General features: G+C 39.3%; 1 pseudogene; it reads left to right on the forward strand.

Moving 5' to 3' along the window:
* The first annotated feature begins 1,634 nt into the window (after positions 1-1,634).
* Positions 1,635-7,140, forward strand: LOC140927234 (dermatopontin-like; annotated as a pseudogene).
* The last annotated feature ends 8,245 nt before the right edge of the window (positions 7,141-15,385 follow it).

Genomic DNA, 15,385 nt, shown 5'->3' on the forward strand with positions numbered 1-15,385 from the left:
TCCTGGGAATTCTTTGTGGGGATGTGCCGCCCGGTTCTCCAAAAAAGTCGGGACAAAGGCCCGGGGTGGGGGTGGGTACTCCTGGGAATTCTTTGAGGGGATGTGCCGCCCGGTTCTCCAAAAAAGTCGGGACAAAGGCCCGGGGTGGGGGTGGGTACTCCTGGGAATTCTTTGAGGGGATGTGCCGCCCGGTTCTCCAAAAAAGTCGGGACAAGGGCCCGGGGTGGGGGTGGGTACTCCTGGGAATTCTTTGAGGGGATGTGCCGCCCGGTTCTCCAAAAAAGTCGGGACAAAGGCCCGGGGTGGGGGTGGGTACTCCTGGGAATTCTTTGAGGGGATGTGCCGCCCGGTTCTCCAAAAAAGTCGGGACAAAGGCCCGGGGTGGGGGTGGGTACTCCTGGGAATTCTTTGAGGGGATGTGCCGCCCGGTTCTCCAAAAAAGTCGGGACAAGGGCCCGGGGTGGGGGTGGGTACTCCTGGGAATTCTTTGAGGGGATGTGCCGCCCGGTTCTCCAAAAAAGTCGGGACAAAGGCCCGGGGTGGCGGTGGGTACTCCTGGGAATTCTTTGTGGGGATGTGCCGCCCGGTTCTCCAAATCCGGTATAGAGTGAACACCTACCTATCTGATATGTGACTGACTACACGTTCGAGATCGGCGAGGCGCAGCTTCGCTCCGTCACAGAAATCGCGCTGCAACTGGCAGCCATTTTTGTGTGTGAACAGCTCGAAGTCCTGATTTTCGTGGTGGCTCAAATGCTATCCGTATCATGAGTGTGAGCATAACCTAAGAACACAAGTAGTCTTTCTCTCTTTCCTCAGGGAGTGTAAAGCAGGATAAATACGCGAGCAGTCTTTGCTATCTCTGAAGTGAGGGACTTATAGTAGTCAGCAGTACTGACTCGCTTAGCAAAATTTTAGCAGAAACCGTCTTCTAACCGATGATGTATTCCCCCCATCACCCCCCAAAACCCTCTCCGAAAAAATGACAGTGGCGAGGGGGATAATAGCTCGTTTGGGTAATAAGGAAAATACGTTCAGCAAAACTTTGCGCGTGACGCAAAACATTGCTAAAGCTGTACTTTGTACGTGAGATAAATAAGTAACAACGACAAACAACAACAGAACATGATGAACAAAACAACTTGAAATTTTTAGCTAAATTAAAAACAAACCTAAACACAACGAAACACAAACGACCAGTAGATTTCTTTATCATTTTCTGTTTGTTTTTTTTTTTTAATTTCATTGATAACGGACTCGAAACTTGATAAGGTGTAAAGGGCTTTTATGGCAAAACAATTCTAAGGCAATGACTGATACAATTAAACAAATACAGTAATGATCGATTTATTTGAAAAAGTAGGACCTGTGTCAGGTTTTACCAAAATGTTTCTGATTCGTGGCCTAATTTAGCTGTTTCTTATGACTTCTGTGGTAAGTGGTAATAAGTGCCCGGATTAATGGAAAATAAAAAGTTTTCGTGATTTTTGGTTGTTCGTGCTTTAATGTCTTCTGTAACAGCACAACAACTGACGCATAATTCTCATAAGGGAAGAGCTCAAAATTATTTTCGGCAATAGAGCATTCTGTTTTGTTCCTTAAATGTTACATCCGTTGCAGAGCGATTGCCTCTGATTGGTTATCTTTCCTGACGAGAGTTGGTGTTAAATCATAACACAGACTGCAAACCATCCATTTCGGGTGAGTGTCAGCCAAGGGAACAGAAAGCCTCTATCAGTTATCTTGTGTCAGCTAGGTCTGTTAAGAAGAAGGCGCAAGACAACGAAAAGGTGAGACAAATGTAAGAAAATTAAATGAAATATCATGAAGTCCTACGATAGCTTACTCCTATGATCCCCCGGCCTGTTAGAGTCTGTCCTTTGTGCTATGAATGACACCTAAAACAGGTCCCATCTTACGAAAGATAAAATGAATCACAACAACGTTGACCCACGCCGCATGTTAAGACATTCAAAACATTTATCTCTGATTGGCTCAAATCCCTCGGCTAATAATACTTCGTAACCAGCTAGTGTTGCCACTCAAATCAATCGCCAGGAAAAGGGACGGTAACCAAGAACCTCTGGACGAGCTCAGTTGTTTTCAGGGTAGAGCTGGATTATGGAGAAAAATTTTACAAGTTCTGCGAAGAAGAAATAGCCGAACCTCTGCATAAAAACATAAAAAAGAACAGCAAAAATACATCTCAAGGGATGATAAGTGCTATTTGAAGGGTATGTGCGAGACTAAATATCCCTTTTTAGAATTTACCAAATCAGTGAATAGTAATTTTTGCGCGTTCTGTTTGGCTCCTGTAACTCGGAATATCCTTGGCTATTCAATGTTTTGCGACCCGAGCTAAGAAGGCGTCTCGTTTCGAGACATTTTCGGAAAGACGAAATTTGAGCGATAAATGATGCATTCGTACCAACAAATACCAAGAAAGTGACGACCTTTGGCTTGTCGGTGTTTACTGCTAGGTAGAAAATTATTCAGTTCATGCTGAATATGCAACAAAATGGTAAAAATGCACTTGACAAAAATCCCCGAAATGTTTGTAAATTGTAAACAAGGTTCCTACTAAGTGACGTTTTTTATTTACAAAAAAGTTACTTTTTTCATATTTATCTAACTGATTTGGTAAATACTAAAACAAGTATTCCCCTCAGGGTCGGTGAACGGGGCTAGTTATATATCTCGAAGCTTCGCGTCTCGGTATATATATCTACCACTGTTCACCTCCCCTTCGGGGATAGCTGTATAATATAGGAACAGGCAAGTCAAGACAGAGACTTAACATCGATCGAGGTACTAAGCATGTTTTAAAAGTATGAATTATTTTGAATGATTGATACAACGGCTGTTGGGTTTGACTTTCCTATGATGTGAAGACTAAATTAAGCAAATCATAGAAGGTGTTATCCACCTCGGCTATAATAACATATACCCTCCTTGATCTGCATCATTCTTTACATCAAACTGATCCTTACATTATCAATCCAATAATTGCTAATTATCATCTTTATTTTAATACCAGTCATACCGTCCGGCCGTAACACAAACAGAACTCATGACATTACCTTAAAACCATCTTTTTCTTTCATGTTTTCCTGCAAAGAGAATATTACTACATTTTCTTGGATCCTACGGAACCAAAACTGTTTGAGGGTATTCAGTGGATCGAAGGCGCAATATCATGTCATCACGCGTACGTTTACTCGCTAGTGCCATCGTGAATAACTGAGTTATCACCAATGGTGGCCCGTGGCCTCAATTCTCTCTACCAGGCGAATAGTCACATGAAACGATATTTGCAAGAGCCGTCACCAAAGGTTCACGGGTTACTAGGCTTGCATGTTCACCGTAAAGTGAAGCGGTGCTTTCTTCGCAGCCCCATATATATGGTACCGCCGCTGTTTGCATCCTGTAATTGTTGACGAAAATTTATTTCTAAGCTAGTGTTCCAGTTTCGATCAAAGGCTGCGTGGCAGGCACAATGATGACAATATTGTGTATTAAATATTACAACATTTTTATCTTTCAAAAAACTTTACACAAGATACGATTTCCATGACTGAATATCTTCATAAAAATACAGAACGTACCTAAGAATGACGGAAACCCCTAAAAGGTAGCACTTAAATAGGCCACAACCGTGAAGTATTAAAAATTGTTCTAATTCAATTGAACTATGTCAGTACAGATAGCACGTATTTCCTATTTTAACATCGTGAATAATTCCTCGCGAAGCCGAGGTTTCTAAATTTGTCGGACTGCGTTAACAAATAGATTCCACATTGCCGTGCGACTGTTCAGTAACAGACCACAGATGGCGTCAAAATGTGGTAAGAACAAAAAAGTGGCAAAATGCGCAACATCAAAGTAAGCTGCCCGTTCTGTTTCCCGTTTTACCTGTACAAGTATTGAGGGAGCGTGCCCTATTTAGCCCAGGGTCACCTCCAGCTCATTCAAGTCTGGCATAATAAAATGTCCAAAGAAGTTTCACTCCGACGAAGTTCGCTCGTGAGTGTTGCTTGACAATAATTTTATCTTAAAAAGCGCCGCTAAGCGCTCCAAATAACTATAAATTATTTTTCAGGTATAGAAAATGATCAGCCAGCGTCGATTCACCTGTTTTCTCATCACATTGTATGTGTTCGATGCATCATTCATTGACCAGGTTACTACTCAATGTGGTTATTTCAGTGAGCCTTATGGAGTCAATTGGGTCAACAACTGGGATGAAAGAGCTTATTTCAACTGTGGAATAGGTAAGCTCAGGTTCACCAATCAGGTAAGGTAAAAGCGGCAGCAGGAAAAGGCGATAATCGAATCACTCGGAAGGCTACTAACTATGATTTAGAGGACAAACTTGATCTTATTACATCATTTTAAAAAAATCGAGCCTAAAGCGCGAGAATTTTTAGATTTGTTCAAACACGTGCTACAAGAGTTTGGAACAGCCTCACAACTGCTCCGGAGTAATTTCTCAATTTCATTTCTATAGTTCACAGATGGCAAAGAAAAGCAGCTGCAACAAATATAAAATATGGTCATGCATAGACATTGTGAAACTGAAGGACACACTTTTAGCCTCCTCGATGCCAATATCTAAAAACACTTTCAACAGTAAAAAATTGCTGGAGGAAAGTGCCGCTAACTCTGGTTGTAACGAGACATAATTATATCTTTCAGGGAATTGCAGTAAGAACTGTTTGTGACTTATTCTTTGCTTGTTTATTTTCATGTTCATTGTAATGATTGGGCTGCCAGAGAGAGCAACGCCCAATAGAAAAATGGACAAAATGGCCGACGGACCTCCCAGAAGGCTTTGCGTGTCCCATTTCCCCCTTCAAATTGACCCTGTCACACTTACATAAGTGTAGAGAGTCAACAATTGTTGGAATTTCTGGTTAGATAAGATTAGTCTCGTTAGTACTGTCATGCTATATTTTGGTGGGCAGAAGGATGGGGGAAGGGGGTGAGTTGTGTTAGAAAGGCTGTCTCTATCCCATTTCCCGGGTTAGGAGTAGCTATACACTCAAGCCGGTAAAAAGTGTAACTATAATCTATACTTCCCTAAACCAAAAAAACACTGCGTCACGCAGTCGGCCGCCCAATAAACCCCCACTAGATGGGGGTCTTGTTCTTTACATAAATAAGGGCCAAATATAATCTTCTTTAATGATCAGTACGTACGAAATGCATGGGTAGTCAATATATCACTGCCTATGCTGAATATTTGAGATTAAGTTGTGATGTAAAAAATCGTCTTTCTCAGCCTATTGGACGTAAGATTTTCTTTCACTGTCCAATCAGAAGCCTGATATGACTTGTGTCACTTGCAAAGAAAACCTTTTTAACAAGGCAACACTATACGATCGTGCTAAAGAAAGTCACTCTATCTTTTTTGATACACTGTTGAACCACAGAAGTAACTAAGTAGTAACAATGATACTCATCGGCATTAGGTTTCATTTTGCAACTCATGATCATGTGTCCAGGCCTCTTGAATCTTTCGAGTTTTTAATTACACCTGTTGTATAATTTCAATAGGTAAATCAATCAGTCGTATTCAGAGCCTTCACAGGGACTGTATTGAGGATCGGATTTGGTCTTTCAGCTAAGGGTCGAACGCAGCAGCCCAAAGATGCGCATGGACACCAACTCTGAATACTTATGACGACGTCTTAGACTACAATTGTCCACATGATGGTTTTATTACAGGCATAAATAGTTGGCACCATAACTATTATGAGGATCGCAGGTAATAAATTCTCTCCTTAAATTAAAAAGAAAAAATGAAGGGATATAAAGAGGCAAAAAAACGAAAAGAGAGGAACGAGAAATTTGTGTCAAATAATACACTCTTATTCTGTAAATATACTGAAAATGCCCTTAACTGGGCAGTCCCTTCTTCAAAAGCATTGTTTCTCGTTTATTTCCGCCCTTTTTCTAAAAGATCTAGCCAAGATTTCATTTGATCAAACAATTACTCAATTATTGAGAATTTTTATTGGATGATTTTTCGATTGTTTTCTAATATATGTATAAAAATTAGGAGGGGGTGTTTAAAATTTTGGAAAATTGGAAAAGATGGTATTCGGGGTTGTTAAAATTATAATATGAATGATTTATTGGTAGACAAATACAAGATGTCCACCACCATAGCAAGGTGGTTATTGCCCTTTAGCAGACTAACTGGGTTATGTGTAAACCTTTTTGCCACCCTAATTTATTCTCAAATCAATCAATCTCCACCTTTTTCAGACAAGATAAAACGGGCACAAGTTCCCATATTAGAGCCGACCCGAATTTTTCAGAGAATTTAATATTTTCTCTTGCAGGTTTCAGTTCAGGTGTTGCCATAGCCACTACTACAGACGCACGAACTGTCACTACACGCATTTTACAACAATGGACCACCCCTTTAATTATCACGTCCCTTATGGCTACTATCTAGCAGGAGCATACAGCGTTCACTCTGACTACTATGAGTAAGCAAAACAACTCTAACATGAAGATATAACTTGCAATACACTACTGTTATTATATGTACCTGATTTTCATCATGAAGCGGTGACTTGAAGTCAATGGCCCTGTTTTCTTTACCCTTCCTGGTCAATTCGTCAGTGAATAAAAGGAGTAGCAGACGCATATCCCGTTAGAGTACACCATGGTCAAACTCCTGACGCGTTTTCAGTTTCTTTTCATTTAGTGGTATTTTATTTACTCTAGGTAGAAATAAAGGTAATCTCCAATTAGATGCACAACCCAGAATTCTTTCGAAACAGAACAAAAACTGTATTTTTAGGCCATTCTTATGCCGTTCACTCATTTTTCGGCCATTCTCCTTTCAGGGATCGTAAATGGAAATTCTATATCTGTTAGAGAGTGTAAGCCTTAGACCACAGTGAATACAGAGTTCTTCGTATTAAGAAGCATTGCACACTTCCACTAGTAATTATCCAAAACTATATCAAGCAAGTTGAGCTCAATTTACTTTAGTTTAAAAACCTATTATAAGATCCCAAGAATGAGTAGTCTGAAATTTAGAGGTGTGATTTTCACGACGTTTTTTACCTAAAGGAGCTGTTTTACCAAGAAAGAGTCACTCGAAGTGCTCGGTGGCGCCGAAACCGGAAGTGAAAATAATAATAATAATAACTTTATTTGTATAGCGGTATATACAAAAGCTCTATATCGCTTTACAATCGAAAAAAGAAAATAACTAACTAACAATAGCACTAAAACAAAAAATCAATTGAAAGCGAGTCTAAAAAGATAAGTTTTCAATCTAGATTTAAAAACATCAACTGATCCACTTAATTTAATGTCTAAGGGAATATCATTCCAGTGCTTTGGGGCAGCGACCGAAAAGGCCCTGTCCCCATAACTCTTCAGGCGCACATTCGGTACTTCTAATAAATGTTTGCCAGCTGACCTAAGATTTCTTGTAGGGTTATATGGGACTATAAGTTGACTTAAATACGGAGGCCCCAGATTATTGAGAGCTTTAAAAGTTAACAGTAATACTTTAAAAGGTAATTCGCTGCTCCACAGGTAACCAGTGTAGCTCCTTAAGAGCGGCTGTCCGTAAATATCGCCTGGGGGTGTGCAAAATGAAAAAATCGAAAATCCCCAAACTTTGTCAGAATATAGGTCTAGGTAAACTATTTCTAGAAAAATAACTTTTAGTTCGATTGGATTTTTATTTTACACGTACGGCGACCGAGTCGGTTCGGAGGCTCTCAGATCAGTTTTCACAGGCTCAAGACCATATATTACTTAAAAATCGTTTAAAAATTAAAGAAGTAACAAATTCTGCCTCTGAAAATCTTAATAGAAAGAACAGAAATTAACCAGTAGTTTCGTTGAACAATTTTTCTATTCGACAGCAAATCTAATATTTTTCGGATTTTTCATAATTTTACTTATTTTACCGATTTTTGACAGACATGAAATTGGCAAATTTCAGACACAAAAATCGCCACTTGGTATACGGCTTTGAGCCATAACTTACCTACCGATAGAAAGAGCAAGATGTCTTCCTCAAATAAATGCAATAAAATTTTTTGGCAATCCTGCAGGGAAAATTTTTGAACGCCAAACAAAAGCGACCCTTGAAGTCAAAACACGCCATTTTGTCACGACATTCGAAGACGGCTACATCGCTCTATTGACCAGATTCCTCCAAAGCTCTTTGCTGTTGAGCAATATTGATTAGACTCGACTTATGCGCATTTCTATTGCCTAATTATTTCACTTACAATACGCTCGTTGGCAGTCGAAAGCTTAATTTTAACCGGCGGTCAATGTTTGACAGCATTCGGATCACATGTTTCAAAACTTACGATTTATTGGATTCATGCACATAAAAGAACAAATTTACCGACGTTGGCTTACATAACGATGTGTAAAGACTAAATATAATACTTATCTTTTAAGGAAATGAAGATGTTTTGGATATATATACCCGGCTATTGCGGTCTCCTCACATCACCGTACCTGCTCGGAGCGGGAAGGAGAATGCGTTACTCACTTTTGTCTAGGGTAGGGGGATGCTCCAGCGGGCCGGGGAGGGTAATTAATAGAGACCGTAAGATACCCCGATATCGGTGTACGAGTACGGGTAGTGTACCCGTACACGTAAAATGTTTATGTGCGTGACTATTTCGATTAAGATACCCGAAGAACAAGCACGCAAAATTAACTTTGTACATGCATGTCGCTTAATGCATACAAAATCTCCCTCAAATTCTACACTTCATATCTTAACAACAAGCTGCAACAAATAATTCATTCATACATAAGCTTATTGAAATATTATAGAAAGATTTTAAGAAACTTGGCGGGAAGTCCCTCGACCGAAAGCTTGTTATCGCAAACCCCGCCATTTTGATCGAGGCACATCACCAAACAATTCGTTTGATTGTCAACTTCAATAGTGACTCCCATGCTAAATTTTTCAATGCTATTTCTTTTGCGAAACTCAAACATTCGAGCAATTCTCAGAAATCCCCCCAAATACGGCCACAAATTGATATCGTTTCAGAGTTTAACCTGCGCATTTGAGGTCCAAAATCAATACATTTTGAAGCGCTTTCTTTACAGCTAAAATTCAAATTTGGCAAAATATTTGAACAGACTTGCAATAACATTGCTAAGGAGTCATACAATTTACATTTGTACTTAAAAAGTCTTAAAAACTTACTCGTTTCTCCATCATGTAGGACTTGCAGCTACTCGTAAATCTTCTACGGGTAAACTGGTGTCTACCCCGGAAAAACGGCTGGTTCTACCGGGTAAAGCTGATGACGTCACCACAAAATGAAAAAAACATGGCGCTACCCGTTACCCGTACACCGATTTCGGGGTATCTTAAGGTCTCTATTAATGTCAGCAGCACTGTGTCTGAACAGTTCTGGAGTAACTGGAAAAAGTAAGAGTTGTGCTACATAATGCACTAAATCCTTCCTAAAAACTAAAATCTAAAAGTAAAAAGGATGTTTCAGTTAACGTTGGCTGGTTGAAAGTACGAACTGAGTACGAAACGTTTGAGAAACAAAAAAAAATAAGGCCACAGGCGTTATCCATTATTTTGGGATATCTCGTCTGCTGATCCTGGCATGCTTATTTTAAGCCAAAAGATCATCAGATTACAGGAAGACCCCATGGAGCTACTATCTTGAACAGAATCATTAAAAATGAAACAGCAAGCCCAACCCCCCCTTCCCCCTCCCAAATCATGGATGAAACCGCACGGTTTTCCCAACCTTGTTCGGAGGGGAGGAGGTAAAAATTTCCCATCTATTTCGTACAAACATGGAAGACAACCTGGCGGAATACTTAATATTAATTACTCAAGACTGCGCGATGAAATTCCTGTCCTGGGCAGCCCAGTACCACGGACACTTGTGAAGGCAAAGCTACGATGACAAACTAGTGAGGGTCAGCGGGATCTTTAGTAGACCTGGATCAGTAACATCTTCAGTACTGACCAAATTTTAAAATTAAAACAGTAAACTGATCCTTGCGACAGGAAGAGTGACAGAAAAATAAGAAAGAAAGAAAACAAAACTAAAACGGCATTAGAACCCCGTGGTATAATTCAACGTGATGAACTCACTGAAGTGACATTTATCTTTTTAGTAACCTATCATTTTAAGTTTACTATGTATATTCAAATCTCGCACGTGTAACCTAACGTTCGAATTCATCTTGCATGTGTATTCATTTTTTGTTCTTTTTTATCCCTCCCTTCCCTCCCTCATCGTTTCAATGATCAAAACTCCCTAACCTCCAAATGTATAGAAAACTGGTCTTTATTTGAAAGACTTACGCACAGCCAGCGATTGGCGTTGTCGGTATCCCCCGGGTCCCCCGGGGGTGTGCCCAACGTAAAGCCCTCGAAAGCCAGCCAAAAGGAAGGATTAAGGAACAAAATGCAGAGAAAATATCTTGGTTTTTTCTCTATTCATACAGTTTAAGAAAAAAAAAAGAGAGGGACAGGGTATTCAAAGAAGTTTGAGGGGATGCAAAGAAAAGCGACTTTTTAAGCGTTGTCATTTTTCAATGGAAAGTACGCGAAAGAGGACACTTTTTCAGTCAAAAATGGTATAAACATGGGATTTTGAGCTACTTTTTCGATTCTGAGCAGCTTTTCGGAGAGTGAGCCACTCTCAAAGTTAGCACATTTTTGGCATATTTTCACTATTGTTAAATTATATTCACACATAGTTGAAATTTCAACACGTTTTCTTTGGAAATTCACCAGAAATTTCACTAGAAAATTTCTTGCGTTTTGATCGGTTGGGCATCGCGTGGCGTATGTTGATAGATTCCAAATATGGATGTCCCAGATGTGACTAGATTGCCATTATGGATGGGTATCCCGTGATAATAGTCCAAATATGGTACAACATTACGTACATTAAAGGCAGCACGCTGCACGCCTCTGCTGTCCTTTTCAGTTTCAAGGATTCAGGCCGAATGCTCTCTCACTGGAAGAGCTTAAGATGTTCTCTTTGTGGATGACAACATCATAGCAAACTAGGAACTAGGAACCAGCAAGTTATATGTACGGGTTGCCTGGACCTCTGCATTCAAACAGTTTTTCCTATGAGCGACAAAGCTTCTTGCCAATCTTGCAGCTGCTGACGGCTTTGCGTACTCGAGTGATACACGTTGCAGTAGTCTTAGAACGTCTCAGTTTTTATGTTTTCAATATTTTAGCTGATTAGATCTTTTTTCCTACAGATCAAACAATGGCAGGCAGTTTATTTCTTAAACCGTAAGTGGAAGGTTGTCATAGTGTGTTCAATCAGTCAAGTCAGTTTATTTTCTCTCATATTTTGACTAGTGATAAGTTAGAGCCTTTTCAAAGACTGTTGTTAACAATTATAAACGTTTCTATTGAATTTGTTGACCACTACAAAACTTTAAGAAATAAACCCCAGAAGCCGTACACGAAGATCCTGCTGGTTTTCAACGTTGGATCTCTAGAAAAAAGATCTAATCAGCTAAAATATAAAGAAAAAAAATGAGACGTCCTAAGACGGGATAGTTTCAGGCTGGGATAGTTTCAAATGACTGTCTAGGCCTACTTGTAAAATTGTTTAGTCAGCTTCCGGTTTGAAGTGCATTGCACTTCCTGTTCTGTGTCACGCAAACGTGACATTCCTGCTCGGTGATATACAAGTATTTGGTACAGGATGGGAAGACAGTATGCTGTTGCATATCTTTGATAGGCTTTAAAAAATGTTAGGTGTATAAATAGGATTTCTTAGTATCATATTAAGAAAGTTACAATTCCACGTTGAACTGCGTGAATGATTTTGAGTTTTAAAAAGCTATGACGTTTCAATGGGCTTTCGACCGCGACAACTTACCAAGAGTATAGATATTGCAAGACGCAAAATGCAATTTGTTAGCAAACGGTTCCCAACAAAATGCGCAGAACAAGGCATATAGCTACTTAAAAACAAATTGTCTCGGCAAATGGAAAGAATTCCATGCGGAAAAACGCATAAGTATCTTGTTAACCGGAATTATCGTTGTTTTTGCCCTTTGAATGTCGTGACAAAATGGCGTGTTTTGACTTCAAGGGTCGCTTTTGCTTGGCGTTCAAAAATTTTCCCTGCAGGATTGCCAAAAAATTTTATTGCATTTATTTGAGGAAGACATCTTGCTCTTTCTATCGGTAGGTAAGTTATAGCTCAAAGCCGTATACCAAGTGGTGATTTTTGTGTCTGAAATTTGCCAATTTCATGTCTGTCAAAAATCGGTAAAATAAGTACAATTATTAAAAATCCGAAAAATATTAGATTTGCTGTCGAATAGGAAAATTGTACATCGAAACTATTGGTTAATTTCTGTTCTTTCTATTAAGATTTTCAGAGGCAGAATTTGTTACTTCTTTAATTTTTAAACTATTTTTAAGTAATATATGGTCTTGAGCCTGTGAAAACTGATCTGAGAGCCTCCGAACTGACTCGGTCGCCGTACGTGTAAAATAAAAATCCAATCGAACTAAAAGTTATTTTTCTAGAAATAGTTTACCTAGACCTATATTCTGACAAAGTTTGGAGATTTTCGATTTTTTCATCTTGCACACCCCCAGGCGATATTTTCAGAAGGCCGCTCTTAAGGACGGGGCGAATGTGCGCAGCCCTAGGTTGCCCAGCTACAAGGCGTGCAGCGCAGTTTTGAACGCGCTGAAGCTTCTGAATAATATACTCCGGTGACCCGAGGAGCAACGAGTTACAATTGTCCAGTCGACAAGTAACATAAGCATGGACGAGGGTCTTTGTGCTCTCAGAAGTCAGATACATTCTAATCTTCGCGATATTCCGAAGATGAAATAAAGCAGATTTACAAACGGAAGTCACATGCTTATCCAGTGACAAGGTCTCATCAAAAACAACTCCTATGTTCCTAGCTTTGTCAGACCGCTCTACACGATGATCACCAACCAGGATACTATCTAAAGATGTGCGTGGCCGATATTTTGAACTGATAACGAGCAGTTCCGTCTTGTCCCTATTCAACTTAAGTTTGTTACAAGACATCCAACGGTCAATATCTCTAACACAAGATTCAACCTGAGAGACAGAATAAGCTTGATCATCCCCACTGAGAGAATTGAAAAACAGATACAACTGAGTATCATCAACATAGAAATGATAGCCCATGTTGTATTGTCTGACAATATCCCCCAATGGGGAGGTGTAGAGCAGATATAAAATCGGTCCAAGCACGGAGCCCTGTGGTACTCCGCACGACAGCGAACGCGTGACAGACCGCGCACTTCGAATGCTCACAGAATGAGTTCTGTCGCTCAGGTATGATTTAAACCAGGCCAGAGCTAGATCGCAAAGACCGAAGCGGTTTGCTAATCTCTCAATCAGTATAGTGTGATCAACCGTATCGAAAGCGGCCGATAGATCTAATAAAAGTAAGATAACAGTCCTATTCCTATCAACGTCTAGGATAATATCATTAAAAACTTTGACTAAAGCTGTTTCGGTACTATGAAATTGTTTATATGCAGATTGTAGTATTTCATCAAGTCCATTACTAGAAATGTGATTAATCAACTGAGATGCCACCACCTTCTCAGTAAGTTTAGACATGAACATCAAATTTGAAATAGGACGAAAATTCGCAAAAACTTCAACATCAAGTGTGGGCTTTTTGAGAAGAGGATTCAACAATGCAAGGTTAAAACAGTCTGGAAAAACAGCTAGACATAAAGACTGATTGATTGACTGATTTTGTAACCCCCCGGACATTGAATTAGTTTGAATAAAAACGTTATATACACCGATGTGTGTAAAAATACCTGTTACTAGAGAGGTTAAACTTCACGTTTACGTCAAACGGCAAACGCGAAGTTGTATGTACCCCATGACCAAGTTTCCCCTTCACTTGTCGTTTACTGTTCATTATTATTCCACTATTATTTCATTTTACCATATAAGGTCAAGAGAACAAGCAAAATGCGAGGCTGTAATACATCGTAGTGTCCTGGTTTAACCGGTTTACAACAGGGCGAATACCGGCGGATGCAAAAGGAGCAACCGTGGCTGACAGAATCAGGATGTTTTGGATACTCTCATTAGAAAATAGAAGCCAAAATACCATTTTTCTTTTGCATTAAAATAATTAACCTCTGCGTTAAATTTTCCCTTTGGAAATATATTTTGTAGCAGCAGTATCAAACTAGCATTTCTATGCCGGCCTTGGGTAAACAAAAGGGAAACGAGAGGACTATCTGTTGCTTGGGCCATAAGATCATCAAACATCAGCACATTGTTAAACTTTGGGTCATTTTCCCGCACATCAGAAGAAGACACAGAAGACAAGTTACTTTATTAAATACACTGCAGCATAAGCCAAATTGCGTATTCACATAATGGTAATAATTTATACTAATAATTGTAAAAATGAGTAATAATTGTAATAGCTAAGACTAAAACGTATAATAAGAATCCTTAAAATTATTTACAATTCTGGCTAAGGCCATAAAAAAAACTGTTCTTAAATCTATTTGTCTTGCAACGCGGCAAAGTGAAAGTGGCACGTGCCTTAGATTATAGTTTCTTTCATAAAGAGGCGGCAACAACTTTCTTAACGTGTAGTTCGGGTCGCTCATTATGCTTTCAAACGTGCGCGTGCAAATTTTGTGGTGATGCTCCGCAACCGTTGGTAAACTCATAAGCGCTAAAGCTTGCTGATATTCTATACCAGAACATCTGTATCGGGATATCTTGGGATAAAGATTTTGTGTTTAGAAATACGGTAAAAACGGACAATCTTGATGTTTGGCTGTTATCTGTAGAGAACGAAGCGCTTTTGACATGCTATTTCACCTCATAGTAGTTTCAATCTTTTTAAAAACGTACGTGAAAGATGAAGGAGATAGCTACAGCCGATTGCTAGAAAGAAGGGTTTTGATTAGTATGTATCGAGGCGCTCTTGTTAGCGGTTTTTTGAACATTTTAACAAATTAGAGAATAATTTTAAACCGCTCGATAGATTTTTGTAAAAAATTTAACATTCTTGAGATTAACCTTCCTTCTATATGACCTTTTAGTTTCAAGATTATTGATAAATTGTAAGGCAGTAAAATAAGGGCCACAATTCGCTAATATTTTGGCAGGAATTTTGTGTTTACAAGTGTGAGCCTCTCAATATTTTCAAGTTTCATATTTTCATGTACAACAATAGCTAGCATTTTTGCATATCTCAAATTCATTGTTAGTTACAGCTGTTCACATGAAAATGAATCTTGAGACAATGCCTTGAATAATTAGAGGTTTTCACTTGTAATGACGAAACTTCCGATAAAAAGGTAACGAATTGTAGCCAATGATGATGATAT

This window comes from Porites lutea, chromosome 2 (assembly GCF_958299795.1).
Source record: "Porites lutea chromosome 2, jaPorLute2.1, whole genome shotgun sequence".
In the NCBI taxonomy this organism is placed as follows: Eukaryota; Metazoa; Cnidaria; class Anthozoa; order Scleractinia; family Poritidae; genus Porites; species Porites lutea.